General features: G+C 38.6%; 1 protein-coding gene across 1 annotated transcript in view; it reads right to left on the reverse strand.

Moving 5' to 3' along the window:
• LOC122810303 overlaps positions 1-16,291 on the reverse strand; it is a 189,974-nt gene that overhangs the window by 21,586 nt on the left and 152,097 nt on the right. The window lies entirely within an intron of this gene.

Genomic DNA, 16,291 nt, shown 5'->3' on the forward strand with positions numbered 1-16,291 from the left:
AAGTGTGATTAGAAAACCTATTATTCACTTCTACAATGCCAATATGTTATTGTGCAGTTACATGCCAGTATTATGCCACCCCCTAATCAACCTAGTTTAGATCAAGATTCCATAAACATTAAGATTTAGATAGGAAAAACAGATCTTTAATTTTGTTTGTATAACACCACAGAATACATTTCAGCTGCTTCATATAGATCATGTTATACATACAAAATAGTGCATTATGATACGTACATGATCTTATCACAGCCTTGAATAATGGTATTGTAACAGAAAATTCCCTTGAAGATACTGAATGTAATATAACCTTAATAATACAAAAACATCTTAATTGTTTATGACAATCAGGGCTGATTTTGTCGTCCACTGTATTATCCAACTCCAGTATTCCTGTAGATCTATAAAATGGGGTCTATATCACGTGGTCGAAAGCTTTTGACCACGTGATATAGACCTATCAACAGTGCTTTCCTCTTGTGCTGTTTGATCAATGAAAAAAGAGAGTGAAACAGGTTTCGCCAACAGTGGATTTTTCTTTTTTCTCTACTGCTGTGTAACATCAGAGTAGGTATATTTAAGTTCGGGAGGTGTGGAGGTGCAGTGAGGCTTGCCCACTGCAAAAAATTACCTTTGAGGTTTGACAAAACTTTTTTAACTCTTTTTTGTCAATCTTACAGCACTCAAGGAAAGTGTTGTTGATGGATCGACATGTATCCCAAATCTCTTACAGTACGTATCTGATTTAAAAGTATATTATTGACTGAATATGATAATCACGGGTTCCTATTTTTTTTTTTTTTTTAGTTTTATTTTCTGTTATAAATGCAATATATCTAAGGAAGACTGTAAATTTTTAAGATCTTTTAAATTATTGACTGTCATCCCTAACTTTTATCATCAACAAATATGTTGATCCAAGATGTACCTGAAGCTGATACAGAAAACTAAAATAGTAAATAGAAAAGATTATCAGTGACCACTGAGAACCCCATCGTTGACCACTCTGGTGGACAACACAGTATCTGAAATATTCACCATGTATTGGTGATCACCTTGCCATTTACTTGTGCAGTTTATTATGTAGTTAATTAATACACATGCCTCCAATTTTTGAATAATCATATTATGAGCAGCTAAATGAGATGTCTCAGCTAAATCAAGGTTAATATCATCCACAGCTAAACTGTTAAAAGAATAAATCACTTTGTTGTAAAATTGTAGTACATTTGTACAACATAAATGCTATACATAAATCTAAACTGTGACAGATATACATTTAGAAATAGCGCTTTAGTAAATACATTTGTATGATACACTAGGATGTGAATCTATCATCCAACCTGTCTTATTTATCTGCTGATAAAGATTTAGGCTCTTAATCTGGTACTTGAGGAACTATTTGTTATATGAAGGAATATGAAGTTAAGGAAAGATGGTGTTTCATGGCTCAAAAAACAAGACAAATCCCCATGGGGAATCTAGAAAAAATTGAGTGCAACAGGAAGGATGCTAGTCTGTCTTGACAAAACTGAGGGTCTTGAAATCACTGCTATTTTTAGTTTTGAATCCCTAAAGTCTGTCAAGCAGAGTTACTTATTTCAACAAATACTTACAAAATGGGGCATTATAATCAAAAATAAGTCTGATAAGAGATTAGTAAAGGGGAATAAAGGCTTCTCTGGCTCTATATGAAATGTTTAAATTAGTTCAGCCAGATAAAAGGATTTGTGAATGACTGCAGAGACATGACAGTCAAAAGATAAGGAATTATTGAGAAAAGTGCCTAGATCCTCTACAACAGTATCTCACTGGAGTGGTATAGCACCTGTATGGTATGATATGGAAAGCTTTTGTTTACCAAAATGAACGATACTACATGTTTCATGTTTCGTTTGAGACCATTGTCCTTGCACCAGTTGCTAACATAGTTTAGTCAATGCTGCAGCAATTGTAAGTCAGTAAAACAACAAACACCACTCAGTTTTCAGTTGTCCACAAATGTAGACAACCAGTGGCAAGCAATGTTTTCTTGAAGGTCTGAGAAATAGATAAGAAATAGGAGAGGGCCCAACACTGTTAAACATCACTGATAACTTTTTTGATTATAAACAGTACTTGTGTCTCTGATTAGCTTTAATAAAGGTGTTAGCCTGGTCGAGATATGTTGTATGTACTGTACAGCCATTATCCACTGATGTGGTGACTTTTAAATAAATTAGAGGTTTAAGTGGCAGAGTCTACCTTTAATAAATCCAAACTGGTGTTTAAGAGAATTTCAAGGCACAGATTAATATTGTCTGAGTTAATACATTCCATAGCTTTACATGCAAGACTATTGATACTAATGGGTCTATAATTATCAGAGCTATTGGGCAACCCTTGTATGATGGCTTCAGAAAATAAACTGTTGTTGAATTATTTATATGATCATACACAATGCATTTATCACCATAAGATAATTTGAGCAGAAAAAAAACTATTCACAGGTATATAAATAACACATTAATTAACATTTTACATACTGGAAACCTTATAGATTTGAACTGTTTTTAATTAGTATATATAGTCTACAAATCAGACTGCCTAATGGGCTTGTGCTTTGCACATAAAACCTCAAAGTCACATGTACATGCATGAATGAAAATTTCATTAACCTCTCTCTTCCTATTTCTGATAAAAAATGGGAGCTGAATAAACTGATTCAAGGTAAATTCAAAAACCCTTCCAGATATAGAGGAGGGGTTTGTTCTTAAAGATACCACTTCCTAACAGATGACTGTCTGTGTCCTTTACACATGAAAGCCTATATTTCAGAAATCCTGTCTGAAGATTTAACAGCCACTGGAAACAATCTTCCAGTACAAAAGCTCCAAGGCAAATAAACTCATTGGCTCAAACGGAAGTAATGTCAGCTTCTGTAGGAGAAATTCAGATCTCAAGCTACAACTGCAGGATACCTAGGAGGTCTTAAATGTAAAAGGACATTTAGAATTTGTTTAATCACTGTATTTAATGTTACAGATGGATGTGTAGGTCAAAAGGCTTAAATGGCTGAAAGATATGTTTTTAACTGATGAATAGTATGAAAGAGAAGTAGCAAAGGAAATTAAGTACTGCCTACATTAAGGAGCCTGTCCTGACACTGAAAAGAAAATCTGATCGATATAAAAAGACATGATTTTCCAGTATGTGATCTGTTCTTATTTTTCAAAATGGATAACACTTAACTACGTAATAAGTGTACATAATGCATGCCTGGAACAAATATGAGATCCTCTAGACTGCTATACTGAGGGCTCAGAGTCAGGGATGGAGCACTTTCTTTCCATGCTTGGACAGCAGCTTCTTGCTGAGAAGTGGCGTCAAAGGCTCGGCTATAAAATTCTGAACAACCAGAGCAAAATCTGGCTGTTTTGACCAGAAGGGAACAAGTATAATTAAGCTTGCTTTTCCCCAATTTTTGCCTTTATAAGTTGGTATCAGGCTGGCTGGATGTAATACATACAGAAGACTCTGGATCCATGGTATTAAGAAGGTATTCATTAACTTTCACAGAGAAGGAGGCAGCCTGGGCAAACAATGTAAGGTGTTTGCTCAGGTGTAATCCGCTGTCATTGCACAGTTCGACTTTTTTGTATGCATAGGAAAATCATGGTCTGTACTGCCATGTGGTGTGGAGGGATGATGACGTCAATGTTCCCCAGATGATGCAGATTGAATTAGGCATCTCTGAGAAGTGGTCAGTTAGGTCCATAGCAGGAGCAATGCTTGGCAGAAAGCCCAGTACTGCAGGCTAGTGCCTAGTGACTCAAGTGCATGAGCCTGGACAATAACTATCACTGGGATGCAAAATCATTCACTTAAAGCAACTCAGCATAGCCAGGTGTTGTACCACACCTGTGACTATAGCTGACCAGTAATGTAGATTGCCCACAAGAATAGGTCTTATTACCTGACACAGATTATCACTGCCAACTGCCCTAGTTTATGTAGCACATTGCAGCAGTTCTGTCTGATACTATCATTAGTGTCCCTGTCTGAAGAAATAACTGAACAGATTTCAGGGGTTAGAATAGTTAACATCTGTTACACTTATATGCTTCATTATTTGAAAAACAGACCACATTTCCTGCACTTGTAGCTCTTGAAAGTAGGCTTTCCAAACTTAGGCTGCGATATCTATAGCTAATTTCTGGTTTGGGGGTGAAGGATAAAATGGAAGACCTGAGTTCAAGAAGAGTTGCTGGATCCACCACTATAACTCCTTTGTCAGTAAGGGCAGAAAAGGACGACTAAGTTCTACTGACTGTCCTTCTGGTTCCTTTAGATGGCACAATGATGCAGCAGTTGCATTGTCACCTCACAGCAAGAGGTTCTTTGGTTCAATTCTCGGATGGGGTGCTTTTTGTGTGGAGTCTGCATGTACTCCTTGCATTCATGTGGGTTTTCTCTGGGTGCTCTGGTTTCCTACCACATTACAAAGGCATGCATGTGGAGTGTTTCTCCCTGGGCCTCCTCTGAAAATTGGCTTCATTCCAAGTCAGACTTTCTTTGTAAACAAATGTTAAATAAATAAATAGGTTTCTCACAAAGTATCATATTTTCCTGATGTGGAGCTTTGTATAAGGATCCATTAGAATGGAGAATGACATGAATCTTCAGGAATATTCTGTCTGCTAAATCAGCTTCTTTCATTGTTTGACTGAAAACTGCCACCATCATTTAAACATTGTACTGTTGGGCAGAGTTAATGAAAACATTTGTGTCCTGTATAGTCCTTAGAAATTCCTTAATGCGAGAAGTCACTAGGTCTGACTTCTGAATGGTTGGATTCTAAAACTATAGGAAATAATGTTGAACAGCAGAATAAAAGGTCTTTCATGTATCTGCTCGAGTATGACATATATCCATGTAAGTGTAAATACAAATTCCTTTTAATCTCATGTGGCCAAACACTGTGGTTAAGCATTTTGTGAAAACTGTTTTAAAGAGACCAAAGCCAAGGTAGTAAACTGAAAATAGAAATTTCCAACCCAGAGGCTTAAACATCTCCCACAGGGCTCCAAGACTGGAATGTGGAGACAAGCATTTTGTCACCAGAAAGGCATTTTGTTATAGGACAGAAAGAAGGTGTGCAGGTTTAATATTCTAAATTTCTTTGTTTTTATAACCACACTGAGACTTGGCCGGTCTAAAATTGACTTCTGTTGCTTTTTTTTCCTTTGCAATTGGGAAGAAATTGTGAATAAAAAAACATTTGGAATGTTGTATTTCCTGAATATCCAACCAATGTTGCAGTATTGAAATTTTCAGGGTCATTTTCTGCTTTGACATAGAACAGATATGGCCTGAGACTAGAATGTGGAATAGCTCTAGAAAGTACGCCCTTGATATTTTCTGCCTGACTTGTAGGTCTATTGTAATCTGCTCCCACTATGTTGTAAAAATATAAAGTCTGTGCTTCAATTGCACTGGAGATAGAAAAGCAAGGGACAAGAGATGATGAGTCTCATGGTTAGCAGAAGGATGATCTATCGCACTGGGTAAGGCACCTTTTTGTTACTGCTATAATGTTATGATCTATCGTATCGGTTAAGGCACGTTGTTGTTACTGCTGCAAAGTTATGATCTATCGCACTGGGTAAGGCACCTTGTTGTTACTGCTGCAATGCTATCTATCTTACTGGGTAAGGCACGTTGTTGTTACTGCTGCAATGCTATCTATCTTACTGGGTAAGGCACCTTGCTGTTACTGCTGCAATGTTATGATCCATCATAGTGGGTAAGGCACATTGTTGTTACTGCTGCAAAGTTATGATCTATCGCACTGGGTAAGGCACCTTGGTGTTACTGCTATAATGTTATGATCTATCGCACTGGGTAAGGCACCTTGGTGTTACTGCTATAATGTTATGATCTATCGCACTGGGTAAGGCACATTGTTGTTACTGCTGTAATGTTATGATCCATCATAGTGGGTAAGGCACCTTGTTGTTACTGCTGCAAAGTTATGATCTATCACACTGGGTAAGGCACCTTTTTGTTACTGCTGTAATGTTATGATCTATCGCACTGGGTAAGGCACCTTGGTGTTACTGCTATAATGTTATGATCTATCGTATCAGTTAAGGCACGTTGTTGTTACTGCTGCAATGTTATTATCTATCTTACTGGGTAAGGCACCTTGCTGTTACTGCTGCAATGTTATTATCTATCTTACTGGGTAAGGCACCTTGTTGTTACTGCTGTAATGTTATAATCTGTCGTACTGGGTAAGGCACCTTGTTGTTACTGCTGCAATGTTATAATCTGTCGTACTGGGTAAGGCACCTTGTTGTTACTGCTGCAATGTTATTATCTATCTTACTGGGTAAGGCACCTTGTTGTTACTGCTGTAATGTTATAATCTGTCATACTGGGTAAGGCACCTTGTTGTTACTGCTGCAATGTTATTATCTATCTTACTGGGTAAGGCACCTTGCTGTTACTGCTGCAATGTTATTATCTATCTTACTGGGTAAGGCACCTTGTTGTTACTGCTGCAATGTTATTATCTATCTTACTGGGTAAGGCACCTTGTTGTTACTGCTGTAATGTTATAATCTGTCGTACTGGGTAAGGCACCTTGTTGTTACTGCTGCAATGTTATAATCTGTCGTACTGGGTAAGGCACATTGCTGTTACTGCTGCAATGTTATGATCCATCTTACTGGGTAAGGCACCTTGTTGTTGCTGCTGCAATGTACTTTCCTCCATGCTTGCTGTTTTCTTTGAAGCTATGATTTGTTTTGAAGCTGCTACTCTGTGCTCTGCTTTATATGTAATCGTCAGTTTTAGTGCTGTAATTTGTGTTGTAGTTCTGAAAAGGGGTGTGAAACATCTGTTTACCATTCTGAATATTTTCACCATTCCACAGTAATTTCTGCAAAACTTTTTCAGTTAGGGTCCCAAAGAGGAAGGCTTTATCAACTGGTGTGTTTGTTTATCACACCTTCAGGGAAGGGCTAAGCTCTGAACCACACATGCCTTCTTAGGACACAATAAAAAAAAAAAAAAACAGGAGCATGAAAGCAGGTGTTTTACATGTTATACACGTAGTTAAGTGACCCCACATTGCCAGCTATTTGAGTTAATCTTGCTCCTAGGGAGGGACCCCACATCTGTACAATAAGGTTCATCAGACTATCTCAGGACATCAGACTAGCACTCTGCCATATTAATTGGTAGTTTACAGCACTGACAGAGTGACCAAAGCTTATAAGTTCTTTCTGGTGCTACCAAGCACCCTGTTTTATTAAATAAGGGTCTCAAGGCAGGAATGATGCTAGACCCTTTTGGGGATAAAGCTTGACAGTATCAACGTCAGTCACCAGCTTCCTGTAATGACACAGATACCAGATGCCATATAAAACCTATCAGATTGTCAAGTGGTAGATGTCACAGTGTCTGGTTTATGACAAACTCCTTTAAAGTTATCATGAAAAAATCAAGTGGCATAGACAGAGGTTCAGGATATTCCAGATTCAGGAGCATGACACATCTCCTTTTTGTAACAGCTTTTTTATAACCACTTAAAATGTTCCTTCATCAAATTTATGGTAGCACCAAATAAAATATATTCAGGAAGGTAATCAAATATAAAAAAAACTTCATTGTTGTCTGTATCAAAAGCTTAAAAATAATTCATGGTGCTCCTTCTCACCCTCAGAATGTGAAGATAGATCTGCAAGTTTGGTTTTCCTCTTTTTCTCTGACAGGTAGATGGCTTGAGGTCTGCCATGAAGCTAGGTGCAACCTTCTGCACAAGATCAAAATATTCATGTGTTGTTCTCTTCTACAAGATAAGTATCTCCCTATGATCCAGAAAGAATCTCACCACAGGTGCTATGGGCTGCAGCCAAACAAGGCTGTTTCTGGAACACAGAAAATGTGATTCAGATGCATGTTAGCTACAATGAGGACAAACCTCATTATTGGCTGATTTGCATGTCTCTGAATCACGATGTATTACCGCTGCTCCTAAACAGTACTTTTCTACAGAACTCGCCTCTGATTGACCATACATCAAATTTGCACAGTCATCCTCTCATCCACATCCCTTCTGATGTTGCCCTTACTCTGTTCCTCATAACTCACAGAATGTTACAGTCAATAATGCCAGACATTAATTCAATAAACATATTTAAAAAATAATGCCAGACATTGTAGGTTACATACTTCGTACAGCTTAGAAAACACATCAAAATACAAACCTGCCTCTCCTAGCATAGAGTACTAAAGCTCTCAATTGGTTTCTGTTCCAAGGGTATTGTGTTTGAAGCTTTTTCTTGGTTTTAATGTTTTACTAAATTAATTAGTGTAATAGTTAAAGTGCATCCCTGGTGTTTAGTGGTATTGCAGAGGACTAAAACTTTGCCAGTGTGCCACCTTGTGTGCCGAGGGTACAGGGTTCAAAGCTTTTTCTTTACTGTTTATTACTTTAAGAAACTTAATACAACATTTAGGTAGCAAACCCGGTGACTAGGGATAGCACAAAGGACTAATGCTCTGCAGTGTTAATGAACTGCTTTGAGTACTGAAAGTATAGGCTTTGAATTTTTTCCATGTGATTTAAGCTAATATTTCTAATCCCCAGTGTCTAGTGCCCCCATATGTCTTTCATGCTGCAAAACTGTTACTATATTAAGGTTTTAAATTAATTCACTGGTATTGAGATTTCCCCTGATATCTTGTGCCCCTTCCCAACTCCGTGCCTTTTTTGTTCTGCAAACCTGTTGATATATTAACTTTTTACGTGGCTTTAGAAGTACTGAGATTTCCCTGGTATATAGTGCCCCCCCCCAATACTGCAGTACCTGCTCATTAGTATATAGAAATTTTGAAGTATGGCACCCTTCATAGACAAATGCACACATAAACCGTCCCTTCTTTACCTGATCTCTCACACACACACTCTCACACACTCTCACACACACACTCTCACACACACACTCTCACACACTCTCACACACACACTCTCACACACTCACACACTCACACACTCACACACTCACTCTCACACACTCTCACACACACACACACTCTCACACACACACACTCTCACACACACACACACACACACACACACACACACACACACACACACACACACACACACACACACACCTGAGACCACTCATCCCTCTGCATAAACTCACACTTGCACACAAGCCCACACCCCCACCACTACCTATCTACTAAACTTCCCAGCATTTATTTCAAATGTGATCTGACTCACTGAAAGCAATGAGTGAATGCAAACTTTTGGCCGAGTTAATTAATTCAGACAGCAGAGCTAACTTACTCGGCCGAATAATTCTCTGAATCACTCGGCAGCATAAATGTTTTACTGCAGGTATTTCTGGGAGACAGCACATATCTAATTAGCAACTGCTGCTTTCCCAGAATGCCTTATTAGCACATAGCTCAGAAAAGGAGACTGCCCCTAATGGTGATCCAACAGACCATGTAGGATCACTATGGTGGGCCTGTCTCTGAATCACAAGGAGCCACCACCAGCTATGTTGGGCCCATCTCTGAATCACAAGGAGCCACCACCAGCAGTAGCAGCCTGTTGGGGCATACCACTGGTGGTAGCCCTTTCTTATCTTTGCTCTCTGTCATTCAGAAGGCAGATGCCAACACTTTTGATACCCAGGAGTCAGATGCCCACTATCCAAAAAGATAAAGTCAGTTCTTGTGGGTACAGCTCATCTAATATCTGTTCTCCAACTATCCCTACCAGAAGAGTTGTAATGTAGTGTAAAAGGGAGCAGAAAAAAATGAACTGGTCTCTGAAGCCATAACAAATTTACTTTCAAGATTCAAGATGGGCATTTGGGAACTGATGCCTAGAGAGGTATAATCCCTTTTGGGAATTTAAAATGTGCTCATCTTGAACCTTCTTGATTTTTTAAGTGAAGACATGTACACCAAAACTTGCCCCCCCCCCCCCGCACTTGAAATGGCTTGAAAAATTATGGGTTGTTTTGAAAGTGTGGGAACTTGGGTAGGCTTCAACCCTGGGAGTGGGTGGATAAACCTTTACTCCACTATCTGCTGACAGAGTGGCACTTCTCAGAAAAACATACACAAGACTACCCACGGTCTACACTTTTGAAGATTTGAGTAGGTCCATAAAAATAATTTGTTTATCCGTTTATCTTATGTTTTGTAAGTCACTGTGACCCAATGCTTGCCATTTCATTCAGACTTTTATTTTTTTCAGAAACTTCTTGAAAAGTAAGAAGAGTACCAAAAGACATTCTGTAATTTCTTGTGTTCTACATAGGCTAACATTTTGCTAAAACTAGCAGATTGGACACTGTTTTCTGTACACAGTCCTTCTAATTAAAAGATTCCATCAAACTATTATTATAGTTCATAGATTCACAGGTAAATACTAGACTATCCATTTGCAGACTATTACAAGCCTATCCAATAATCAGAAGTCAGAATCAAACCCTGTACCTTGTATCTGTGAGGTAAAGATGTTAACCATTATGCCAACCTCTCCTTTATATACTGTACCTTTTTCACATGTAAGCATTCATGGATAAAAATCCAGATTTTTACAAATCCCACAATTTATTCTATTAAACATTATATCCCCTACCTCAGATGACCCATATTCAACTAGTAGTGTGAGCATTGGACAGACCAGGCAGAGAAGTGTGAGCATTGGACAGACCAGGCAGAGAAGGAGGAGGAGGATGAGCATGAGTGGCCAACAGGAACATGTCCATCCTGGGAAGAAGAAAGACAGCTGAGCTCACTGCAATGGTGATGCCTATGGGTTGGCATGGTCTTTTACCCATGATTCTGTGATTGCTGTGATATTGGATTCTGTGATTGCTGTAATATCTGGTGAGTGTATTCCAAGGACGGTATCTATTTTATTCCAAGGACGGTATCTATTTGTTCCAATTTATTTTAATGCTCCCTGCATTTAGAAGGCAGCATGTGATGATGATTAGGTTGGGAGATGAGAAGTTGAAGGAGTGAAATTTATTAATTAATTTATTTATTGACATTTGTTTACCAGGATAGTCTACTGAACTGTTAAGAGCCCATTTTCATTGGAGGCCTAGGGAGAAAAGCTCCAAAAATACATTACATTTAACAAATAAGAACAATTAGCATGAACTGTACAAGCTAAGAAGAACAATTAAACAAAGTTAACTTCAAAAGAATCAATATACATATGGATGTATATACATACAAAACTTACACAGATGAGATCATGAACAACTTAGGATAATTCTCATAATACATTTAGTGTATCAATAATAACATTTGCTAGGAATTGGAGGCAGAGATACAGGGAAATTGAAACTTGCAAGGTGAAACTTACAATGTAGCATAGTGATGAAGCTTCAAAAAAAGGTAATCAGGCATGTGTTACATATTTGTCTTTTCAGCTTTTTCCCGGTTAGGGGTTGCCACAGCGGAACTCTGGTCCGCTAATGATTGGCAGTAGATTTTTTTTTTATGGTGCCAAGTTGCCAGCCCGACGACCAGCCTTCAGTGAAGGCATGCCCATTCACGCATGTCTTTCAGAGGCCACTCAACCACGGGGAGGACATGCAGACTCCACACAGAAGGCACTCCAGCTGAGAATCGAACAGGAGAACCCCTTGCTGTGAGGCAACAACGTTACTGCTGTACCACCACGGCTTCAGGCATGTGTTACATATTGAGGAAAATAGAGTGATTGAGTAATGAGTATAATAATGTGGGAGGAGCTATGGGAGTAGGAGAGTTCAGGATTTAAAACTAGGAGGTGTGGCGCAGTTACAGCTCCATATGGAACAAAAGTAGTTATGTAATGAAGTTTTAAAGGGTGCAATTTCGGTTGGACCTAACTGTTCTATAGGAAGAGCATTCCAGTTCCTGGCTAGTGGATAACAGTATAGAAGATGGCCTGCAGGTAGTTTTGGTTTGTGTGTCTGTAGTAGATGTTGATTTTTGGATGTAAGGTATTCTTTTGGGAAGGTAGTTGCTGAAAAGACAGAAGAGGGAGGGACAATCTGAAGATTTGTATACTAGCTTGTGTGCAGTTGATAGTTGTAAGCAGGAGAGATAGTGTAGTGATTTGAGCCAGTTAAGACACTGTAATGCTATACAGTTGTGTGTGGAATAAGAGACATTAGTAGAGAATCTATCAATTTTGTTGTATCAAATTTCAAATTTTGGTTTTAGGGTAGATAGTAAGCTGGTGAGTAAAGGAGCACTATAGATTAGAGAGGGTAGTAGATCTGTTTTTTTTTTTTTTTTAGTAGAAGGGCTGAGAAAGTGGTTGTGTCTGTACAGTATGCCAAGTTTTGTTGATATGCTGAACAGGTCATATTTTAGGTGCTCATCTTTTATTACCCCTAGTAATTTAGTATGGGAGACTAGTTCGATTGGTGTTTTGTTCTGGAAGATTAGAATATAGTAAATTGGTCTCTGTTTAAGAGGATTTCTTTCAGTGTTTCCTTGGATAAGAAATAAAAATACAATGAAGGATAATTTAATGAGAAAATGTTTCTAAGATTCAGAAAGTTTGAGTTTTGAATGTTTGGATGTAGAAGGGTTAGAATTGATTACGCTATGATAGAAGGATAATTAGATTATATGGGAGTTGTGGCCATTTTGCTGGGGACTGATGTGGATAAGCAGATGTATATGGTAGTTGTGGCCAGTTTTCTAGGGACTGATGTGGATAAGCAGATGTACATGGTAGTTGTGGCCAGTTTGCCGGGGACTGATGTGGATAAGCAGATGTATATGGTAGTTGTGGCCAGTTTTCTAGGGACTGATGTGGATAATCAGATGTATATGGTAGTTGTGGCCAGTTTGCTGAGGACTGATGTGGAGAATCAGATGTATATGGTAGTTGTGGCCAGTTTGCTGGGGACTGATGTGGAGAATCAGATGTATATGGTAGTTGTGGCCAGTTTGCTGCCGATTGATGTGGGAATCTGTTCAGGGGGAAGTATTATATGAGCATCCATATGAGACTTATATGATATAAGAGGTGTTGCTGGCAGTGTTGGGTGGTAGTTAAGTATGTTTACATTTATGGTAACTGCAGGAGTTTGTGCATTTTGAGTGGAAAACAACATAGAACAACACAAAGCACAACATGGATTGCCGCTTTCTCCGCTCCTCCATCTTGCACTCAACACCACCATATCATTTCTGCTTGCCATCTTCACCAGCTTCATCCCACCATCCCCTGATCCTCTTCTACCTTTATTCCACCTTTCATTTCCATCTCATTTACACCTGTTATGATTCTTCACTCACGTAACTTCCATAGTCACAGTTTAATCAATTCAACAAGGACTCCTCCAGACGTATCCACACTCAACCCCATCTCCCCTTCTAATACACTCTGTATACTACTTATCCACCTGTCCCTATAATCTCCAAGCCCTGTTTTTGATTTCTTACTCCACCTGGAGCATTGACTCTACTGTTAAAGTCACCTTCAGTTTATAGGCCATATCTTCCAAGGTATATTTACTACCACTACATATCTACTCAAATACGACATCCCTCATCCCCCTTTTGCCTGGGTACCCTAACCCTTTCCTTGCCTATCTTCAGCCTCTTCACCTTCCATGTGCATGTATTACAGATTCTTTGCTAGTCTTTAATCTTCCAGTCCTCAGTGGCTCAGTGGAATTACACATGCAAAGATACACAAACCGTGGCACCATAACTGTCCTAATCAGCATTATCATCCATTGACCAATTCAACTTCCTACTTCAGCTGTCCAGAATCATACTAGTTCTGTTTATTTCATTACCTTGCTTCCACTCTTACTCTCTGTATGATAGGAAATGCCTTCCAAGCAATTATGGTTGAATTATCAACCCTTTCCTATCTATCCACCTTGCACACCTCCACAGAGCCAACAACTTAATTAGGTAGAACTCCCACCAAGACACCCCTTAAGACCCTTAAGCACTTCCATGATCAAAGTGGAGCCCAGCTTCTACTACATTCATTTAACACCATACAGATGTCTGCAATACAATGGAAGTTGCATGTCTTACTCCATTATCTATGTACTTCACACACCTCGTGTATCCCCCAAAAGAAATAACTTTAGTGAGAAAGGAAACCTCCACCCAAGCTAGTCTTTGTCAATCCCCTATGCACTGCCAGTTTAAAACCTGCCTCCTTATGATATATTTGCCATCTTCAGCAGCAGTAGCATCTTTACCAGATCCTTATCATCTTCATCACACCTTAATTATCTTCACAGTCTTCACTGCATCTTAATCATCTTTATCAGATCTGTATCATCATCATCTTCAAAGATTCACAGATTATTCCAACAGTTCTAATCTCAGCACAAATCCAGTCAATGTATACCACACACAAACACACTTTACTAGAGCTATCAGCTATAGTTGAGGTGACTCTTATGCCTCTCTCTTTCTTCCTAAATGCAGTTATTTCATGGTAGACAATTATTTTTACATCTATGTTATTAAACCGTAGGCCAAACACTGTACACTTTACTAGGAATCTTATCCTGTTCCAGTTCGCTTTTGATACACTTTTCTTAATGACATTTAGTTACTTATTGTTATATCATCCGAGGGATTAATCAGTTGTGCTACACTCTGTTACTTTGTTGTGTTGCTCTTTACTGCAGACTCTACCAAAATCATACCAACTCACTACAAACTGTCTGTCCCCACAATTTCTTCATCACTGGTCCACTTCAATCACTTTTCAACTGGAGCCTACAGTTAGGTTTTGTGCCCAAGGAACGGAAGATGGCTACAGTCATTCCCTTGCACAAAGGAGGTCCAAACACTGATCTGGGTAACTACTGGCCCATAAGTCTGAACAGCCTCTTATGTAAGGACAAGGAAAGAATCATCATGGAGAAGATAAACAAGGAAACAGGCCACAAGCACTGTACACATCACAGTTCAGATTTGTTAAAGGAAGATCAAGCCTATTAAAATCTGGTGGACATCTATGAGACGGTCACCAAAGGAATGGATGAGGGCAAGACTGTGCACACAGCTTACCTTGACCTGGCCAAGACTTTTGATACAATACCCCATTTAGACATTACAGACAAGCTTACTAAATTAGGTATAAATCTTTTTATCACTTGCTGGATAGCTGGCTCACTGATAGGACCCAGGAGGTCAAAATAGTTGAGGCCACCTACACTAACAGGCCAGTCACTAGTGAAGTCCTCTAGGGCTCTGTACTGAGCCTGCTCCTGTTTGGCATCTAGATCTCTGAAGTGGAAGCAAATGCTGAAGATTTATGTCTGATTAAGTTTGCAGATAATTGTAAACTGAGGGTTATCATAGACTCCCCTGCAGACACTAGCATTTTTCAAGAAGGTCTATCTCTGACTAATAACTGGTACTAAAGCTATGGTCTTAAACTCAATGGTAAAAAATGCATAATTGTACTCTTTGGGAAGTCAACCATCCCAGTTAATTACCATGTTGAATATACATACATCCCTAAGTCAACCCAAAGCCAACATCAAACTATTACAACTGAATAAATAAACATGCAGTCCAACAGATGAGGAAGACCATCTGGTGGAATATGTAGTATAACCTGCTGAAGCAAGTATATTTCTTCCAACATAAATCTCTCCTCAGCAAGTCATAATGTAGGCCAAACATAATTCTTATTTTCTGTCTAACACTTATGCAGATTAACCAGCTATATATTGTCGGACATCTGGAAAATTCATAACCACATTTTGCCATAGATGAGTAACACTGCATATCTCTTCTTGTGGAATTTGTCCTGCCAAAGTAATTGTAATGTATGTCTCTTGAATTTCAGAAGCCAATTAGATATAATACAATATAGAATATTTAATGTCATACAAGACTTGAAGGAAAAATTCATATTTATTATGCCCAACATAGTTAAGTCAAGAATGTTTCAGATGAGTCCATCTGGTTATATATTTTTCCATCTTTATTATCAGTGGGGATACATGGAGATCTAAACCTTCTGTGGAATATCTAGTAATCCATATTCTCCGGAATTAGGCTCACAAAGAATACTGTTTCTTGAGATATGACCTGTTTCTGTGAGGTTTACTTCAAAAGAATCAGAGGATTTATAAACACTAATTTATAAAATATTTTAGTTCATAACCTTCCTTTAGACTGTCCCATAGTGAAACTACCTCATTTGCTATCTGCAAACACTTTGGAGTGTAGCCATTATAGCTTTGAAAACATTTTCTAGGAAAATATG

This window comes from Protopterus annectens, chromosome 8.part1 (assembly GCF_019279795.1).
Source record: "Protopterus annectens isolate FY-2018-M chromosome 8.part1, PAN1.0, whole genome shotgun sequence".
In the NCBI taxonomy this organism is placed as follows: domain Eukaryota; kingdom Metazoa; phylum Chordata; order Ceratodontiformes; family Protopteridae; genus Protopterus; species Protopterus annectens.